Source organism: Lissotriton vulgaris, chromosome 7, assembly GCF_964263255.1.
Source record: "Lissotriton vulgaris chromosome 7, aLisVul1.2, whole genome shotgun sequence".
Taxonomy (NCBI): domain Eukaryota; kingdom Metazoa; phylum Chordata; class Amphibia; order Caudata; family Salamandridae; genus Lissotriton; species Lissotriton vulgaris.
In genome coordinates, this window is record NC_141695.1 from 1,351,049,947 (window position 1) to 1,351,068,075 (window position 18,129).

An 18,129-nucleotide genomic window follows, 5' to 3' on the forward strand; every position below is an offset into this window, starting at 1 on the left:
TGAGACGTTTTGAATAAACTTTGTTGCGCCCTGATTGCGCAAGCTTTTTGCCCCGAGATATATATAACGTTTTGGATAATGAAAGTAGATATGAAGGATATTGAGTATGTGCTTGGACAATGAATTGACTTAGGGTGGGTACTGATTATGAGTTGGAAAATGAATTCGTGTAATTTAGGTAATGAATGAACATTGGATAATGAATTTATGAATTTATTAAAGATGAATTACTGACATGCATCATGTTTGCTCTGTAGGGGAGTTAATACGATTTTATTGCACTGCCGCACTTTATGCAATGAACTGCCACCAGCTTTGTTCTTCCTATGTACAGTTCCAATCTGCTCCGTGGCCAGTCCACTGGGTTGTAGGCCTGTATTTATACATCAACACTTTTTATTAAAAGTATTTTGAAAACGAAAGCATAGTTGTAGCGGTTGCATTAATGAGTTTTGAATGTATTACTACTGTGAGCAACGAGAAAGTATGATGAAGGCTAAAGGTTAAAAAGGACCCGATATTTAGCAGCCACACTATGTGTCACAGGCAGCCGGAAAAGTGCTTTAGAAGCCCTAAAACGACACCACAGAAATGCCACCTGACCGCCACCCTTGTACCCGATCAAAAGGGGTTACGACCAAGTAACTCATGTAGATACGCAGATCGTCAATGATTATCTGTCTGACATTACTGGTCCCTCTGGGCTTAAACGCCGTGATGGTAGAGGAATGCACTACGTGGAGATAGGTCGAGTATGTGGTAGGTAAAAACATTTCCGGATTACTGCATGCTGATGAGGTTTGAATATTGCCCCCCCCACCCCTTCTTTCTCCTCCCTTCTGCAGGTCACGTCGGAACCTTGGCTGATGTATGGAAGGACGATGACCGAACCGCCAATGAGAAGGGGAAGAAGGGAATATGAGCATGGTCCTTATGACAAATAAAAGTTTTTAAAAGACGTAGACTTAAACATGACTGTTCCTCCTTAGAACATAGCAACTGGGAGGATGGACTGACATAGAAACTGGACAGGTACTGAATGACGAAAAATTGACTAGAAACGACGCGTTAAATAATGTAACTGGACGTTTTGACTGGGTAGGGAAAGGACAAAGAAAAATATACGGGTAAGGGTTATCACGGCACCACCCGTCTGGGAAGTTAGAAATGTTGCTGGTGTTCAAAATGCACTGCCCCCCTTTTTCGCACTCTTATAGATGTAGCCAAGCTGCCCGACTGTTCTCCCGATCAATACTTGCCGTTGCCTCAGCCCGGAGAACTTCCCACCAAAGGAAGGAACTGAAAAATGGTTTAAAATCCAACCATGGGTAAATAGCACGACCAGACTAATTTCTGACCGACCAACGACTGAGGTGTAAGTATTGGCAATTGGGAACGCTGGCCGACATAACTGGCGAGAAGGAAAAGGAGGGAAGGGTAGAAAGAGCTAAGCACATAGATAAATAAGTTAGTAAAGATACGTAGGATATAATATGGATTTTGTTGGCCACCTGTTGTTTCCTGTCCTGTCGTGAATGTCTTATATATGTGTAATGCATGTGCCGTCTTCCCTGTCTGAGTTTGTGTGTGTGTAATGTACGGATTTATGTCTTCCCTCTGTCTGTATTTGCGTGTTACCTGACCTTTGCTGTTCTGTGTTGTAAGCGCACTAAATGACCTATTTTCGTACACGTCTCTCTCTCTCTCGCCACCCCCTTATCTCTCTCTCTCTCTCTCTCTCTCTCTCTCTCTCTCTCTCTCTACATGTCATACGTGTACCGAATGGCTCGTTTAGATTGCGGACGACTCTCACTCTCTATGAGAGTCTCCCTATTTTCTCTCCCTCTTTTTGGTAAAATTGTGCCCCACCGGCACCAGCCTGATTTGATACTTATTGAACGCGGAGGTGTTCAGCGAAATTGACCAAAATAAAAATGATTGTACCTCGCCATATTACTACCTCTCCTTTCTACAAAAATAAATGAACTTGAATTGGCTGAAAAGGAAAGGACAGGTAAGACGGCTAAGGTCCCCCAAATCTGGCCATTCATAGGGGAACTGTATGTCAATGGCACCTTATGTCTGTTCTTCAGAGACGAACGCCAATGTCTAGATTGACACCCAATGCCCAGATTGCCCCACCCCTTCGCACCCAAGCGCGAGCGCCCGAAGTATACCCTCCCCATTTGATAGACCCCAGCTGCTGTCCCGGATATAAACATGATGACCATGAGTAGCTGTTGACCCTCGAGAAAACATTGTTTTGCCCGACTCTCGACGATAGAGCCCCCGCCCTGTTTGAAAAGGTTAGCCAGTCCTGAAGGGAAATGCTCCGCTAATGTTGAATATGATGTAATGCACAGTTGATGGAAATATTATTTTGTCCTCACTTGAATTCTAAATGGGACGATGAATAAACCTGCCATAAACTCAGTAGGAATGCTGACACATGCACTGCTTGGTAATAGACCTCTGACTGTGACCGATGAGCATAAACTCTCAAATGCGTAGAATTGAGGGAGGAATTCATATGCGTAGATATCTTCTTCTGCCATTTCTCTAAAACGTTGTCTTGTACCTATTCAAAGATTCACGATCACCGAAGGAGATGGTTCAGATGTGACGTACAGCCTGACTGCAGATCTTGGGACACGTATGACATCGACCAAAGGTGGAGCTGCAGAGCAACAAGATACGGGACGAGACCGCAATTTCAACGTGGAAAATGAAAAATGACGGGCCGCCTTGAAGCCCTCCGACTGCTAACCCACGTGTGCCTGGAGTCTCCGTCCGCCTTCTTTGGGCCCGATTGATGGGCCTGCCTGCTTGTTATCCTTTGCTCCCTTGGTCCCTTTTGTGTGTCCCAGGAACTCTGACCCAACTCCGCTCTCTCTCTCTCTCCTATCGACTATTTGAACCACATTCACCCTCTTTCCCACGTGACTTTTTTGCCAAAGGAAAGAACTGCATTCATATGGGAATAGGGTGTTGCCACAGAACTATAGGTGCCGAGCATAAGGCGCCGCCAAACGGATTGTTTAGGGAACAGGACTGTGGTCTAACAGCAGAGGACTGACCGCACCCTGCAACACGTAAGGATAGAACCGAGCTGGACCTATAGCTCCACCGCCGGTGCTCAACAGCGCCAACGAAAGTACCCGGATTAGAGCCTACCAGTGATGGCTCGCTGATAAAAAGACACTGTGACGAAGAAATCTTGTGTATTGAACTGAATTCCGCTCTCAACTACCTGGTCAAAACTGTTCATTGGTCACATTTTTAAGTTAGACAGATTTATGCTATGTAGTGCGTTTAATTGTCAGGAACACAACGAAATGCAATTTCCTATGTGCTGCATTCTGCCCATCACCTCGACTGTCTATAATTGTACGTCAAATGTTAAGTATCGACAAAATGCTAATTCATCAGCGATGCCTGTCTATCTGTAAACCCATCGATTGCAAAAATGACTGCTGTTATGTAAAAAGGGGCGACTGTGAAAGTTGAAGAAATTGATGTACATAGACAGCATTCATTTCCCTTCTTCTCCCACTCCTCTCCCTGTGAACACCATGAATGCCATAGACTATTGACCGTATCACTCCGCCAGTGGGAGCCCATACCTATATGCATATGCACAGCCATTCTGGGCACCATGGCCTTTTTACCCATTGGAATCCCCGGCTTCCCTCCTGCGCGTATCTTGCACCCCCTCTCTCATGTATAGACCATGAAACCCTCTCCCTTTGCGCGACCCTGATGTAAAAAGCAACCCTCCTGCTTGACCCAGGCATTCCCCATTTCCCTCTCGAAGAAGCATCCTTCGCCTCAGCTGACATAGCCCCCCAGCTGTATCTGACTGCCCCTGTTCTCTCATGTACAGGTCATAGGATCTCTCTCTCTCTGTGCGACTCTGACCCTGCGCGCACCCTGACCCCCTCCCTCTCCTCACATGGGCAAGTCATAAACCTTCTTCTTCTGCAAGACCCTGTCCTTGGGAGTCACGGCCGCGCCTGACCAACACCTCCTTCCCTTCCATGAATGCCCCTCTGTTGACAAGCCTTCCTTCAGCGCTCGATTGTCCACGCGGCATGAATACCACTCCTTTTGATGACCCCTTCCCCCGAGCCCGGCTGACCACACAGGTCCGAGGCCATCGCCTAAGCCGGAAGATACCATTTACTGCCCCCTTATTGTATAAGGCCCCTCTCCTTCAAAGGACCCTCTATTGATCCAAGGCCTCCCCACCCCCTGTGATATGATCAGGCGCACACATCCTAAGACTCGGCAGAACACTCAACTGCGTGATGACCCCTCCCCTCTTATCAGCAGGTCAAGGGTCCCTATTGTGAACGCATGTGGGGTAGGATTGACACGAGGATTATAGGGATGTCTTTCTTTTGCGTCATACTGTCCTGATTGTACTCTCAAGTGTTTTGTAAGGTATAAAAGCAAGAGTCTCAGCTCACTTGTTAGAGCACCTCCCGAAAGACACGGTGTTTCGTGTCCGAAATGACTGGCTCTCCTCATGAGAATTAAACTCTGTTCTTGATTCCTGCTTCCAGCGCCCGTCTCTTTATTTGGTAATTATTCAACATGGGAACTAAGAGGCGGTTTGCGCCAGCAGCCTGGGCATCGATAGAATTATGGGCTCATTTTCCACAAGAGGAAGAAATTCAGTCACTTTTGTTGAAGAAGGTTAGAACGAATTTTTGTTGTATGATTACTTAAAACCATTACATATGACATCAAAAGAAATATAAAAGTTAATTTGTCAATTCCAGTTTATAATGGGCCGTTGAAATAAAAGCCCAAGTAGAGTATCACGTATTGTCATCATGGGTCTAGACTCTAAAGTGCATACATCCTTGTGCTGCTTGGCGCGGACGGGCGTAGACGGGCTTACCTTTGGCGCACCTTCGGCGCGGCCGTAGTGCGTGGACGCTGCGCGTTGGGGCATTCAACTTAAATGGATAGTCGAGGGGGGCGGAGCCTGGGAGGGTCAGCAGGGAGGCGTTAGCTGGGAGGGTAGGCGGGACAATCGAGTAAACAACAGGCCAGGTTCCAAAATGGAGTTTGGAAAGTGAAACTGGGACAGACTATGTTTAGTGCAAAGCTAATACCACAATGAATGCACAGTCGAGGCAGCACAAGAATGCAGATTAAACAATGTCAGCAGTAGCTACAATCACGTGAAGTTAAACCACAATGCAGAAAATGATGCGAGGTACGGTGCTATTAATTAGTCAAAGCCCTATGTTTAAAATAACAATTTCTATCGTGCGCGATGATGCCAGGTCAGTTTCACTCAGGCGCTGTGCTTCAATGTCGAGCGCGACGTTCAGAATGCACTTTAAAAGCTAATTGACTCGAACCCGATGTTCAGAGCTCCTTACAATCACGCGCTATGTTTAGTATGCTAATGCAGTCGAGCGCGAGTTACAAATGCTGCTTTACAGCTATGCACAATGAAATAAAGTAATTGCAAGTGAGCGTGATGCTCAAATTTCTACAATACCAGCGTGCAGCAGATCTCAATGGCCAGGGAGCGTGGGGGGGAGCGACCGTCTGGAATCAGATCCAGGTGGTCACAGCGATGAAATGGAGGAGGTGAAAGCTGTATTCGTGGGTGGGAGGGTCAGCAGGGAGGCGTTAGCTGGGAGGGTAGGCTGGACAATCGAGTAAACAACAAGCCAGGTTCCAAAATGGAGTTTGGAAAGTGAAACTGGGACAGACTATGTTTAGTGCAAAGCTAATACCACAATGAATGCACAGTCAAGGCAGCACAAGAATGCAGATTAAACAATGTCAGCAGTAGCTACAATCACGTGAAGTTAAACCACAATGCAGAAAATGATGCGAGGTACGGTGCTATTAATTAGTCAAAGCGCTATGTTTAAAATAACAATTTCTATCGTGCGCGATGATGCCAGGTCAGTTTCACTCAGGCGCTGTGCTTCAATGTCGAGCGCGATGTTCAGAATGCACTTTAAAAGCTAATTGACTCGAACCCGATGTTCAGAGCTCCTTACAATCACGCGCTATGTTGTGTAGACCTTATTCAAAAGCGTGTTTAATTGATGAACTGCACCCTGGAAGAGATGAAAACTATGTTGCACCCTCATGATGTAGATCAGGTAACCTGCCATTTAGCAGTGTCCGTACCAGATTGATAAATTTGCCAAGGTTTTCCATGTGTGACATGGTTTCTAGCCAGACTAGAATGTGTTATGCCTCTGCGACAGTGCGGACCCCATGATTATTTTTTAAAGTAATTTTTATTGTAGACATACAGCGCTCAGACCAGGATGTACATAATCATGGCATTTCTGTGGGTCACAAGCATCAACATTTTCCTGTATGGCATACACAGCCCATGAGCCCACAACCCGGAGGTCGGTCGGCAAGAAAATGGGTGTTCTGAATGTCGTCTGGTTGCAACGTTTCAGATCAATTTTATTCGCATGAAAGTGTGCATGTCTACTTTTTTCGCCCTAACTTAACTACTCCGTTTAACCCCCACCCTTATCCCATCCCAGGTCGCCCCCAACCCCTTCATCCCCTCCCCCCTCCACCATCCGCTCATTGGGTCTCGTGGTAGTGTGTACCAGGGTGTGCTGCGTAGCCTGTCAATAATTAAGTTTGCCTTCCACCCGATATTACTTGGGTGCCGTTCCCGTGTGTGCTAAGAGACTCCTCATCATCCGTGACCATAGTGTCCCTAAGGGCCTGTACCAACACCTCCCACGCTGTTACTAATTCTAACGCTCTAGGGTCAGGGTTCCTGCGCGCTAGTTGGTATCTATGCGTACTGTCGCAGGCTGCCCACTTCAGGAATTCATTATACCATTTCCTGTACGTTGGACCTGTTTTCGCCTTCCACTGTCTGGTTATCTCCCTTTTGGCTATCATCAGTCCCATATCTACAAATTTGCTGGAAATTTTATTTTTGGGCGTGTGGGGGAACCAGTGCAAAAGGCAGGCCGCCGAGTCGAAATCGATGGCCCTCTCCGTCACTTCATTCAGGGTCTCTCCTATGGCCCGCCAGTACTCCCGGAGGGCATGGCAAGACCATAGCATATGTTCCAGTTCCGCCCCGTCCGTTGTACAACGAGGGCACACCGACTCAGCCACCCCAAAGTATTTCTTAATTCTGCCTGGGGTCATATAGGCCCTGTGCAGCACATAGTAATGGATGAGTTGGAATCTCGCGTTCCTCGTGCTGTTACAGGAACAACGTACCAGCCGGGCCCAGGTCGTGTCGGGAATATCTTTCCCCAAGTCAGTTTCCCACTTAGCCTTCAGCGTCGTGAGGGGCAACAGGTTTTCACGGAGCATTCTTGAGTATAGGCAAGTCACCGCCTTAACCGTCCCCGCTGCCATCATGGCGTACTGGCAAACCATAGATGTCTCGGGTTCGGCCAGGCCCCCACCCCAATGCGCCTGCATTGCCCTGACCATCGCCGAATGCAGGAGGAATCCTCCTCGTGGTAGGTCAAAACGGTCTAGAAGATCTTGATATGGGAGGAGCGTCCCATTCTCATAGAGATCCCCCACCACCTGTAAACCCGCCTCTTCCCATCGCTGCAGACCTGACCAATCACCCCCGTGGGGTAGCGCCGTCATCATGCCCAGGGGAATTTCCGGGGCATATGGGTGCTTTATACCCGCCCGTCGTTGGGAGCGATTCCAGGAAAGTTGGAATGTTCGCTGTTCCAGCATTGTCGCGGGCGGCGATTTTCTGCTGCAGGGTTATATAAGCCAAGACATGTCTTGGCGTGCCTCTAGTCCCCTTGATTTCTGGGCCTCTGTACACTCTCGCTACCTCTTGTGTGAATATCTGTAGTTGGGCGGCCAAATAATAAACTTCAAAATCAGCCCACCCTCATCCTTGGAACGGGTAAGCGTTGCCAGCGCCACTCTGCATCTGCCTGCCCCCCATAAGAACGAAGTCAACTGGGATTTAAGTTGGCGAAAGAAGGAGCTGGGGATCCAGATCGGGAGTGTCCGGAAGTAATATAATAATCTTGGTAGAGCAACCATTTTCAACAGGGATATGCGGCCAGCGACAGATAGCGGGAGCGTAGCCCAAAAGTCCAAGCTGCCCCTCAGGGCTCGCATGCACCGACCAACGTTACCTTCAAACAGGTCCTCGGTGGCATGGTATATGTATACTCCTAAGTATTTAAGGCAGGTCGGTTCCCAATTCAATGTAGGGCGGTGGTCAGGACGAGCGGTGTTCTTCTGTAGTGGAAATACACTCGTCTTTGCCCAATTGACCTTCAGGCCAGACACTACGCCAAACCGCCCCAGCAACCCTTCTGCTCCCTCCAGCGCTGTCGTGTCGTTTTCCAAGAACAAGAGCAAATCGTCGGCATACAGTGATATAAACTGATGACCGTCGCTGCTATCTATGCCCTCGAAATGTCTGCCCGTCCGGGCCTCAGCAGCCAGTGGTTCGATCGCCAGTGCAAACAATAAGGGGGATAAGGAGCAGCCCTGACGAGTGCCCCTCTCCACCGGATATTGCTGCGAGACTAGAGGCCCTATCCGCACTCTTGCCCCCGCCGCCGAGTATAGAACCTTCGTCCACTTAATATATCCTTCTCCAAGTCCGAAGCGGGCCATAACCTTGTATAGATAGTCCCACTCTAGGCTGTCGAAGGCCTTTTCAATGTCCACTGATAAAACCAGGGGGGCCCAAGACATTGTCTGCGAGCTCTCTAGCAGCCGTACGAGCCGCCTAATGTTGATTGTCGTGTTCCGAGTTGGGATGAAACCGTTTTGATCTGCGTGTACTAATCCGGGCACGTGCTGAAGAAGTCTAGCTGCTAAGATGGAGCTCAGTATTTTATAGTCTGCAGTTAGCATGGACAGCGGCCTGTAAGATGCAGGATTACCACTGTCTCTACCCGGCTTCAGGAGCGGTATCACCAGTGCCTCCCGCATCGATTGTGGAAGGCGGCCCACTACCATGGCCTCCTTGTATATTACCTGGAGCCTCGGCGCTAGGATGTCTATATATTTGCTATAAAATTCAATGGGCAGGCCGTCTAATCCTGGCGTTTTGTTGCAGGCCATTCGGTTGATCACCCCCCTAATCTCTCCCAGTGTGATTTCTCCCCCCAGGTCTTTCGCCTGTTCCTCATCGAGCTGGGGCAGTTGTAGGCCAGTCAAGAAAGCCTCAATCGCGCTCTCGCAGTCCCCCCGTCCGCTCCTGTACAGGGCTTCGTAATATCTTTGAAAGCCGTCCAGTATCCCCATTTGGGAGTAACAGGTGCGGCCCTCTTCGTCTTCCAGTGATAGAATAGGGGAGCATCGCTTCGTGGGGTCCGCCAGACACGCTAAAAGTGTGCCAGCCTTGTCTCCCTCCACGTGGGTTCTGAGCATATATGCTCGGTGGTCAAAGGCACGAAGACGTTCAACTTCCACCGCCACCGCCTCCCTAGCCGTGCAAACCTCTTCTTGGAGGTGGGGACGACCGGGACGCCTCTTCTCTGCTTCACGTAACTTAGAGTCTGCCTTAGCTATATCCTCCAGCAACACCCTTCTTGCTCCCACGTATTTCGTTATGCATTGGCCCCTCACCACTACTTAAATGCGTCCCACTCCATCGCTCTGGTGGATGTTGTCCCCTCATTATTAGTGAAATATTGAGTTATACCGTCCTCCAGTGCTGCGTGGAATAGCGGGTCCTCGAGTGTCTCTGGTCTCAATTTCCAGGTCGGCACTCGTGGTACCTCGGTCGTCCAGGCCAAATTAATAATTAGTGGATTGTGGTCCGAGATTGTCCTCGACAGGTACTCCGACCCGGTTACGGACGGTAATACACCCTGCGAGCACAATATCGCATTGAGCCGGACATGCAGGTCATGCAAGCTTGAAAAGTGTGAATAGTCACGGGTCGCTGGGTGGTGTACTCTCCATACATCAATCAGACCCCATCCCTCTTGCCATTCCCGTGTGTTCTTTGTGAGTCTATGCACAGGAGAGTCCCTCAGTGGTGGGTGGGATCTGTCTAGGACCGTGTCTGCTATGGAGTTGAAGTCTCCACCCATCAGTATTGGGCCCGCTAGGAAGTGTGCCAATGTCCCCGACAGCCCTGTCAGAAAGGCCATCTGCTCCGTATTTGGGGCATACACGCTGCACAGGGTAATATCCCTACCTCTCAGCTTGCCTTCTACCACTACATATCTCCCCTCTGGGTCCACTAAATGCCTTGTCGGTTGAAAAGGTGTCCCCGCCCTGATCCATATCAGTGTCCCCCTAGCATATGCTGAGTAGGAAGTATGGAAGACCTGCCCTCTCCACCTCCTCTGAAGAGCCGCCCCTTCCTGCTTCGTAAGATGAGTTTCCTGCAGCAGCGCAATGTGGACCCCCCTCCGAATTAAGTAGGCGTGTACCTTGTGTCTCCGTTGCCTCGTGTGAAGCCCCCGCACATTCCAGGTCATGCACTTCAATACACCTACGTTAGCCATTGTCCCGAAAAGCACATCGTTGTTGTACATCACATTGCAGACCCTCACGGATGGTGTCCCCAGCCCCAACTCCCCTGAAGATTCCGATCTTTACATCGCACAGATTTCTCTGCGCCCTCCATCGCCAATCGTGGAAGTAACCCCCAACAGAGTGCTCCCCCCCAGAACAGGCCCCAATATTGAACTATTAGTTCCCATCCAAACTAAGCAACGTCCCCAAACTGTGTTGCTTTATATCACGGACGTAACCGTGGGTGCCTTAAGGGCCAATGGAGGAGCGCGGCCTAGGCCAAAAGGGGACCGCGCAAGCACTCTCCCCGCACCCCCAACTGCTCCCCATTATGAACATCAGGCTGGCAACCCAATTTGCGATCCCCGGTCATCTCACTTTGTAGTTCGCGAAGTCTTCATTGGTGAGCCTGCCCATCGCCCGCCAGCTGCAAGTCAATTGTTCAGGATAGTCTCCGATGACTGTGGCGTCACCAATGGGCCCTTGGTGCCATGTATTCCTGATACGTCCGAGTCCGAGCCCGAGGCATGCGTCTCAGTGTCCGTGTTCTGTTTAGACTGGGAGCCTCCGGATCTCGCCAATGTCTCTGCTGCCTGAAGCGCGGCTTTCCGCTCTGCCTCCGTTTGTGTCGCCGTTGGCTTCTTTGTGCCTCGCCGCCCCTTGCGCAATCTCTGCGATTTCCGGAGGCCCGTTTTCGCCCTTTCTTGTTCTCGTTCTCTCTCTTCCCGGGCCTTGGCTCCATCAGTGCCCGCTTTATACGTGTCCCACCACTCCCATGCTTCCGCTGCCTTGCCAAAGAAGTGTGTCCTCTCATCGAACACCACTCTAAGTTTCGCCGGGAAGAGCAGGGAGTATGATATGCCCTCCGTCCGGAGCTCCTTTTTGAGTGATAGGAAGGAGGCCCGCAACCGCTGCGTCTCATAAGTGAAATCAGGGTACAGAGTTACTCTGCTGTTCGCCACCTGAAACGGGCTGGTGTCCCGAGCTCTCTGTAGTAATAGGTCCCTGTCCTTATAGTGCAGTAGTTTAGCGATGATCAGCCTCTGGGGTAGACCCGGTTTCGGCGGTCCTGAAGGAACCCAATGTGCTCGTTCTAGAGCGAAGAAGGATGATAGGCCCTCCGGTGCCACCACGGAGCTCAGCCAGGTCTCAAGAAACTCCACCATATCCTCCCCCTCCTCTTTTTCCGGCACTCCCACGATACGGACTTTGCTCCGCCGACTTCTGTTTTCCTCATCCTCCGCTCACCTCTCAAGGACCTGGATCCGATCAAGGGCATCCGTTAGTTTGCTCTCAAAAGTCTTATGCGAGGGCACCAGGTCCTGCAGAGTATCTTCCACGTCCTTGACCCTATCCTTGAGTTTGTCGTGGTCAGCTCGCAGAAGACCCAGTCCGGAGGCCACTTGTGCAATGTCTTGCTGCAACGTGTCCTGTGTGGCGGCTATGGCTTCCAGTATGCGGTTTTGCAACTGCTGCAGCTCTGGGGGTCCTGCCAGGTCGCCTTCCGCCATGTCTGAGGCCGTCGCCCCCTCGATTTTCCCCTTCGGCTTCACCATACTGCGCCGTCACCTCTTCCAGTATCGTTTATATTGTCTATTGAGCTCCGGGTCCCGCCACCGGTGTTGAGGGCTAGGTATGGGGCCTCCGTTTTATCTGCCCCCCTCAATTCCGGGCCGCTTCTGAGAGATCACCCAACTCGCTGGGCCGCTTCAGGCCCGTGATGCGCTGCGGACTCCACTGGTCGCCCTGGTCAAAGTCAACGGATGAGTCGCTTTTCTGGGTGGCTCGTTTCCAGGAATCCGCTCCGCTCCTTCTATACTTCGCCGGCAAGAAGGCCGCACCTCGTCGGCCGTCATCCAACTACGGGGCTCCTCGGTCGAAGTTCCACTGCCATCTTGTCCATCCTTTGCTCTCGGACTGGCGGGCTCGGTGGGCAGGCCACCCTTCCAGTGTTCGCCCTGGTCCGCCCCCGGGTCACCAATTTCTACTCAGTGGTGATCTCGAAGTTCGGGGCTCAGAGTCTGTCAGGAGGAACAGCAGAGCTGTGGCCGATCAGCTTTTCCGTTCGTTCTTTGCGTTTTCACACCTCGGTCGCCATTTTGAGGAGCGTCTTTATTTCGCTGCGGTTCGAGACGGATCGATGCTCCAGCTTCAAATAGCCCCCGATCGGCTCCGCTGGTGGCTCATCACATGCTCCCCGTCGTCCCCCGTCAGAGTCCCCTCTTTTCTGAGGTTGTCGCGGGGTTTTTAGCAACGATTTTCAGGATATTTGTGGGGATCGGGCGCGGAGCTCCGAGCTCACGCCGCCATTCCCTCCGGCGTCCAAGCCACGCCCCCCTGCGGACCCCATGATGTAGTAAAATTGACTTCAGGAACCTGCATCGGGCATTGTATAAAGCTAGGTAACAGCATAACAGGTGGACCACTGACATAATATCTAGGGACAAAATATAGAGTACTAAAAATATCGATGCCAAAATATCGACAGACAAAATATCGAAGTCCTATGTACAAACAGGTCAGTACAAAAATATTGACTCCAAAATATCGTTTAAAAATATGTACTCTGTAAAAATATCAAATTTATTACAATTAATGTAAACTTACAAAAATATTAAATATAAATAACCAAAATATACTTAAAAATACTTAAATAACCTTAAAATTATTAAATAATTAATTTAAGTTATAAAAAAATACAATGTTATTTGTTAAAACATATATATATATTACCATGATATTATAAAAAAAATATACAATATTATTACCGTAGGATAGCGGGAGTGTTAAAATTACTATTCCCATTCCAGAGAGTGCAACGGTAGGGAAAGCGTTGGATAGCGTAGGGGTGAAAATTACTATTCCCACTCCAAAGAGTGCAACAGTAGGGAAAGTGTTGTATAGCGTAGGGGTAAAAATTACTATTCCCACTCCAGTGAGTGCAACAGTAGGGAAAGCGTTGGATAGCGTAGGGGTAAAAATTACTATTCCCACTCCAGTGAGTGCAACATTTGGGAAAGCGCTGGATAGTGTAGGGGTAAAAATTACTATTCCCACTCCAGTGAGTGCAACAGTAGGGAAAGCGCTGGATAGCATAGGGGTAAAAAATACTATTCCCACTCCAGAGAGTGCAACAGTAGGGAAAGCGTTGGATAGCGTAGGGATAAAAATTACTATTCCCACTCCAGAGAGTGCAACAGTAGGGAAAGCGCTGGATAGCGTAGGGGTTAAAATTACTATTCCCACTCCAAAGAATGCAACAGTAGGGAAAGTGTTGGATAGCATAGGGGTAAAAATTACTATTCCCACTCCAGTGAGTGCAACAGTAGGGAAAGCGTTGAATAGCGTAGGGGTAAACAAATATATATAATAATATCTATAAAAAATTAATTAAAAGTAATTACCAATTTAATATATTATAATAATTAATCAATTCAAATTACAAACTAAAATAAATTATTACAATTAGTTATCTATTAATACAAATTAATTACAAATTAACAATTAATTAACAATTAAAAATGTATTAACAATTAATTAAAATTATATAAATTAGTTCAATTAACATAATTAGCAATTAATCAATGAAATAAAATTAATTGGCAATTAAAATTTAATTAATTACCCCCCAAAATTAATTAACAATTAATTCAAAATAAATACCAATAAATAAATGTACATATTTAATTAATTATAAATAAATTACTTCCCACCCAATTCCCCTATAAACCCACAACCCACTACATAAAATAAATTAGTAAAATTAACATAATTATCAATTAATCAATTAATTAAAATTAATTGCCAATTAAAATTTAATTAATTACCAAATAGAAATTAACTAACAAATAATTAAAAATAAATACCAATAAATAAAGCTACATATTTAATTAATTATAATTAAAATACTTCCCACCCTATTCCCCTATAAACCCACAACCCGCTACAGAATTAAATTACGCAAAAAGTAAAAAACATAAAATTCATTCATTAAAATTAATTATAACATAAATACACACTTTTCACACATAAAATAACATAAAAACACTATAAAAAATTCGATATTATTAAAAATTCGATAATTTTAATAACTTATTTTATATACTATATAAAATTCGATATTACATTACTTACCTTCAAAACGATATTTTTGATGACTATAATCTGTCCATTCGATATTTTGTCCATTCTATATTTTGAACTCGATATTATGTCCATTCGATATTTTTTACTCGATATTTTGACTGTTTACCATAACAGGTGTATCAGTGGCTCTTTCTTAAAGTCACACAGTCTACATTGTAAAATACTAGTAAGAAATGTACAACCGACTTTCAACTCTTTTATTGGGAGTGGCACTAACCTGTCCTAGAATTTTTGTTTTAGATGTTTGCCCAATTCTTGGAGCAAGTATGGTTGTATTTTCAGAGTTCTATACGATATTATTAGTGGGGGGGGGGGGGGGGGGATTTGTTTATTGTTTTCTTTCCTTAGAAGTGGTCGATTTAATTTGCCATACCAGTGCATCTCCTTGATTTTAGAGCCATGTGAACGTTTTTCCATCCCTACTTTTGGTAAGAGAAGATACCAGAGGTACCCTACGCCCGACGGTGTAACCACACTGCCTTTATAAGTGCACTTCTGCACTATTTTAATAGACGTTTATGCACTTGACATTATGGTTATTTTCTCTTCTGGATTCTGGCATCTGATATCACAAATTGCATGCCATGCTTCCCTCTCTAAGATTCTTCAATGGAAATGGTTGCCATTGATGAATAGAATGCTATTTGATCCATTTTTCTATTTTCCTTCTTTTATTTGTGCAGTGGAAGGTATTATTTATGAGTAAACCAACCTTGTCATGTTGTGTATTAGGTTGGATTATGTATTCATTGTTTTGATAATGGGCTAATACTGATGTTATATATTTTCAGGTATTCTACAGTCCTTACATGTGGCTTCCTCACCGAAATAACTGGCTATCACCTTTCCTTATGATACAACTTGCTAAGAGCCGCATTATAATATCACCAAGAATGGTCGGCTCGACATATTTATCTCCTCTCAGCCACTTATAAATTAAAAAATAAGGGACAGGACAGCTAAATGCTAGATGGTATACCACTACGCTAGCTGGTACTAGACAAAATACAACAAATTCTTTAGTAGTTTAATCATTACAATATAAAGAAATGTCGATTGATATAACCAACTAATAAATATCCTACAGCAGCCGAGTAGGTTTAAAATTAAAAGATAGGCAATTGACAGGTAGACTGCGTGAAAGTAAGGTAAATTAAAACAAAATGGAATTATAGTCAGCACCCGGACAACATTCTAAGATGGCGTGCAAAGTCGACGTCTTACTTTGAGTATATGGATAGGTAGGAACAAAAGGCTTCGAATAACATATTATACAATTATATTGATTCCAGATGGAAAATACCATCTGTCTAAATTTCCGTATCCCAAGAAAAGTAATCCCCAATACGAAGGGTATATAAGGAAAGGTAAACTCGATATTGTTATGGAGTGTTTTCCTATTCCAAAATGGCGAAAGGGTACATGACCGGAAAAAGGCGGGTTAATTAGCTTAAACCTCGACCTGGAAGGGGAAATATAAACAGCCTAGTGACAGCCCGGCTAGATATCCGGAAACGCTGTACAAGGAAGAGATGACAGGGAGGCCGCTGGTTTTTAATAAGGTAAGCCAAAGCGCAACGAACTCGCCGTCTTAACGTAAATATCGCGCAATGAGTATGTAATACGATAAGGTGAAAACCCGCATCATGCCTGTCCTTAATTAGGATTTTTAATACGATAACCTAACATAGAGATAGGTACCACCACTAGAAGTCTGCCCAACCTTTAAACCACTTATAAATTCTTTCCGTGTGGTAAAGTTGGTGTGCGGTTAAGAAATGCCTCACATAAAGAGGCAACATTAGTGAACAGTAATAGAACGGCGCATTATATGTAATAATAGAGAGAGCATACATAAGCCACAGATTAATGTTGGACAATTCCTATCAACAGATAAAGCCGCATCATGCCTGTATGGAATAAGGATTTTTATCACGATAACTTAGCATATAGATAGGTATCGCTACTAGAAGTCTGCCCAACCTTTAAACCACTTATAAATTCTTTCCGTGTGGTAAAGGTGGTGTGCTGTTAAGAAATGCCTCACATAAAGAGAAAACATCAGTTAAGAAATGCCTTACATAAAGAAAACTAACAAAAATGGGTTTGACTCCTACACTCAGCAAGGCTGAGCCAAATGAAACTAAAGAAACAATAAACTTGCCAAAGCTGAGAAACTAATTTTTCGAAACAGTAATAAAAAGGCATACATGAAAAATAGCATGGACGCTAGCTTTTTAAATTGCAACTTTTGCTTTTAATTTTTCAAGACTATTTTAGTTTTTAGTTGTTTTTCTTTTTGTGCATGGAAATACAAAAACATGAAGAATTATATATACAATTATATACAAACATGAAACAAACAAATTAGTATGTACAATGATTCAAACAACCTCACATACGACACATTCTTGGCCAACCATTCATACTATACCACATCCATACTAGTCCCGGTGTCAAAGAAATCTTAAATGTACAAAACGATCTTAAATGTTGTAATTAGCACTCTTCACAGTTGTTTTTAAAGGTTTGAAAAAAGCCAAATAGTTTGTGATAAGTTGACAAATCAAGTTCAGTGTTGATTCACACAAAAGACCCGGGACCGGGTCGGTCGATGCGTTTCGAACCCTGTGATTGCCAGGGTTCTCCTCAGGACCAAAAAGTAACTCTACTGTCGGGTCATAGCTCCAACCGTGGTTAAAAGACAGATGTATTCCAAGCTGGGTGGAGCGAAAAGGTACTTAGTAGCGGTGTGTGCTTATTTCGGGTCGTGTCCTCGACTGAATGGGCTCTGTTGTGTTGATCGATTCTGGCGCCAAAAGAGGCGTGGCTGTGTTCCACGCTGGTGCTCAATTCTTTCTATGGTTCGCGATTCTCCGCTCCTTCCCCTTCAAACTCCAGACGGAGATTCACCGTCTGGAGTTTGAAGGGGAAGGAGCGGAGAATCGCGAACCATAGAAAGAATTGAGCACCAGCGTGGAACACGGCCACGCCTCTTTTGGCGCCAGAATCGATCAACACGACAGAGCCCATTCAGTCGAGGACACGACCCGAAATAAGCACACACCGCTACTAAGTACCTTTTCGCTCCACCCAGCTTGGAATACATCTGTCTTTTAACCACGGTTGGAGCTATGACCCGACAGTAGAGTTACTTTTTGGTCCTGAGGAGAACCCTGGCAATCACAGGGTTCGAAACGCATCGACCGACCCGGTCCCGGGTCTTTTGTGTGAATCAACACTGAACTTGATTTGTCAACTTATCACGAACTATTTGGCTTTTTTCAAACCTTTAAAAACAACTGTGAAGAGTGCTAATTACAACATTTAAGATTGTTTTGTACATTTAAGATTTCTTTGACACCGGGACTAGTATGGATGTGGTATAGTATGAATGGTTGGCCAAGAATGTGTCGTATGTGAGGTTGTTTGAATCATTGTACATACTAATTTGTTTGTTTCATGTTTGTATATAATTGTATATATAATTCTTCA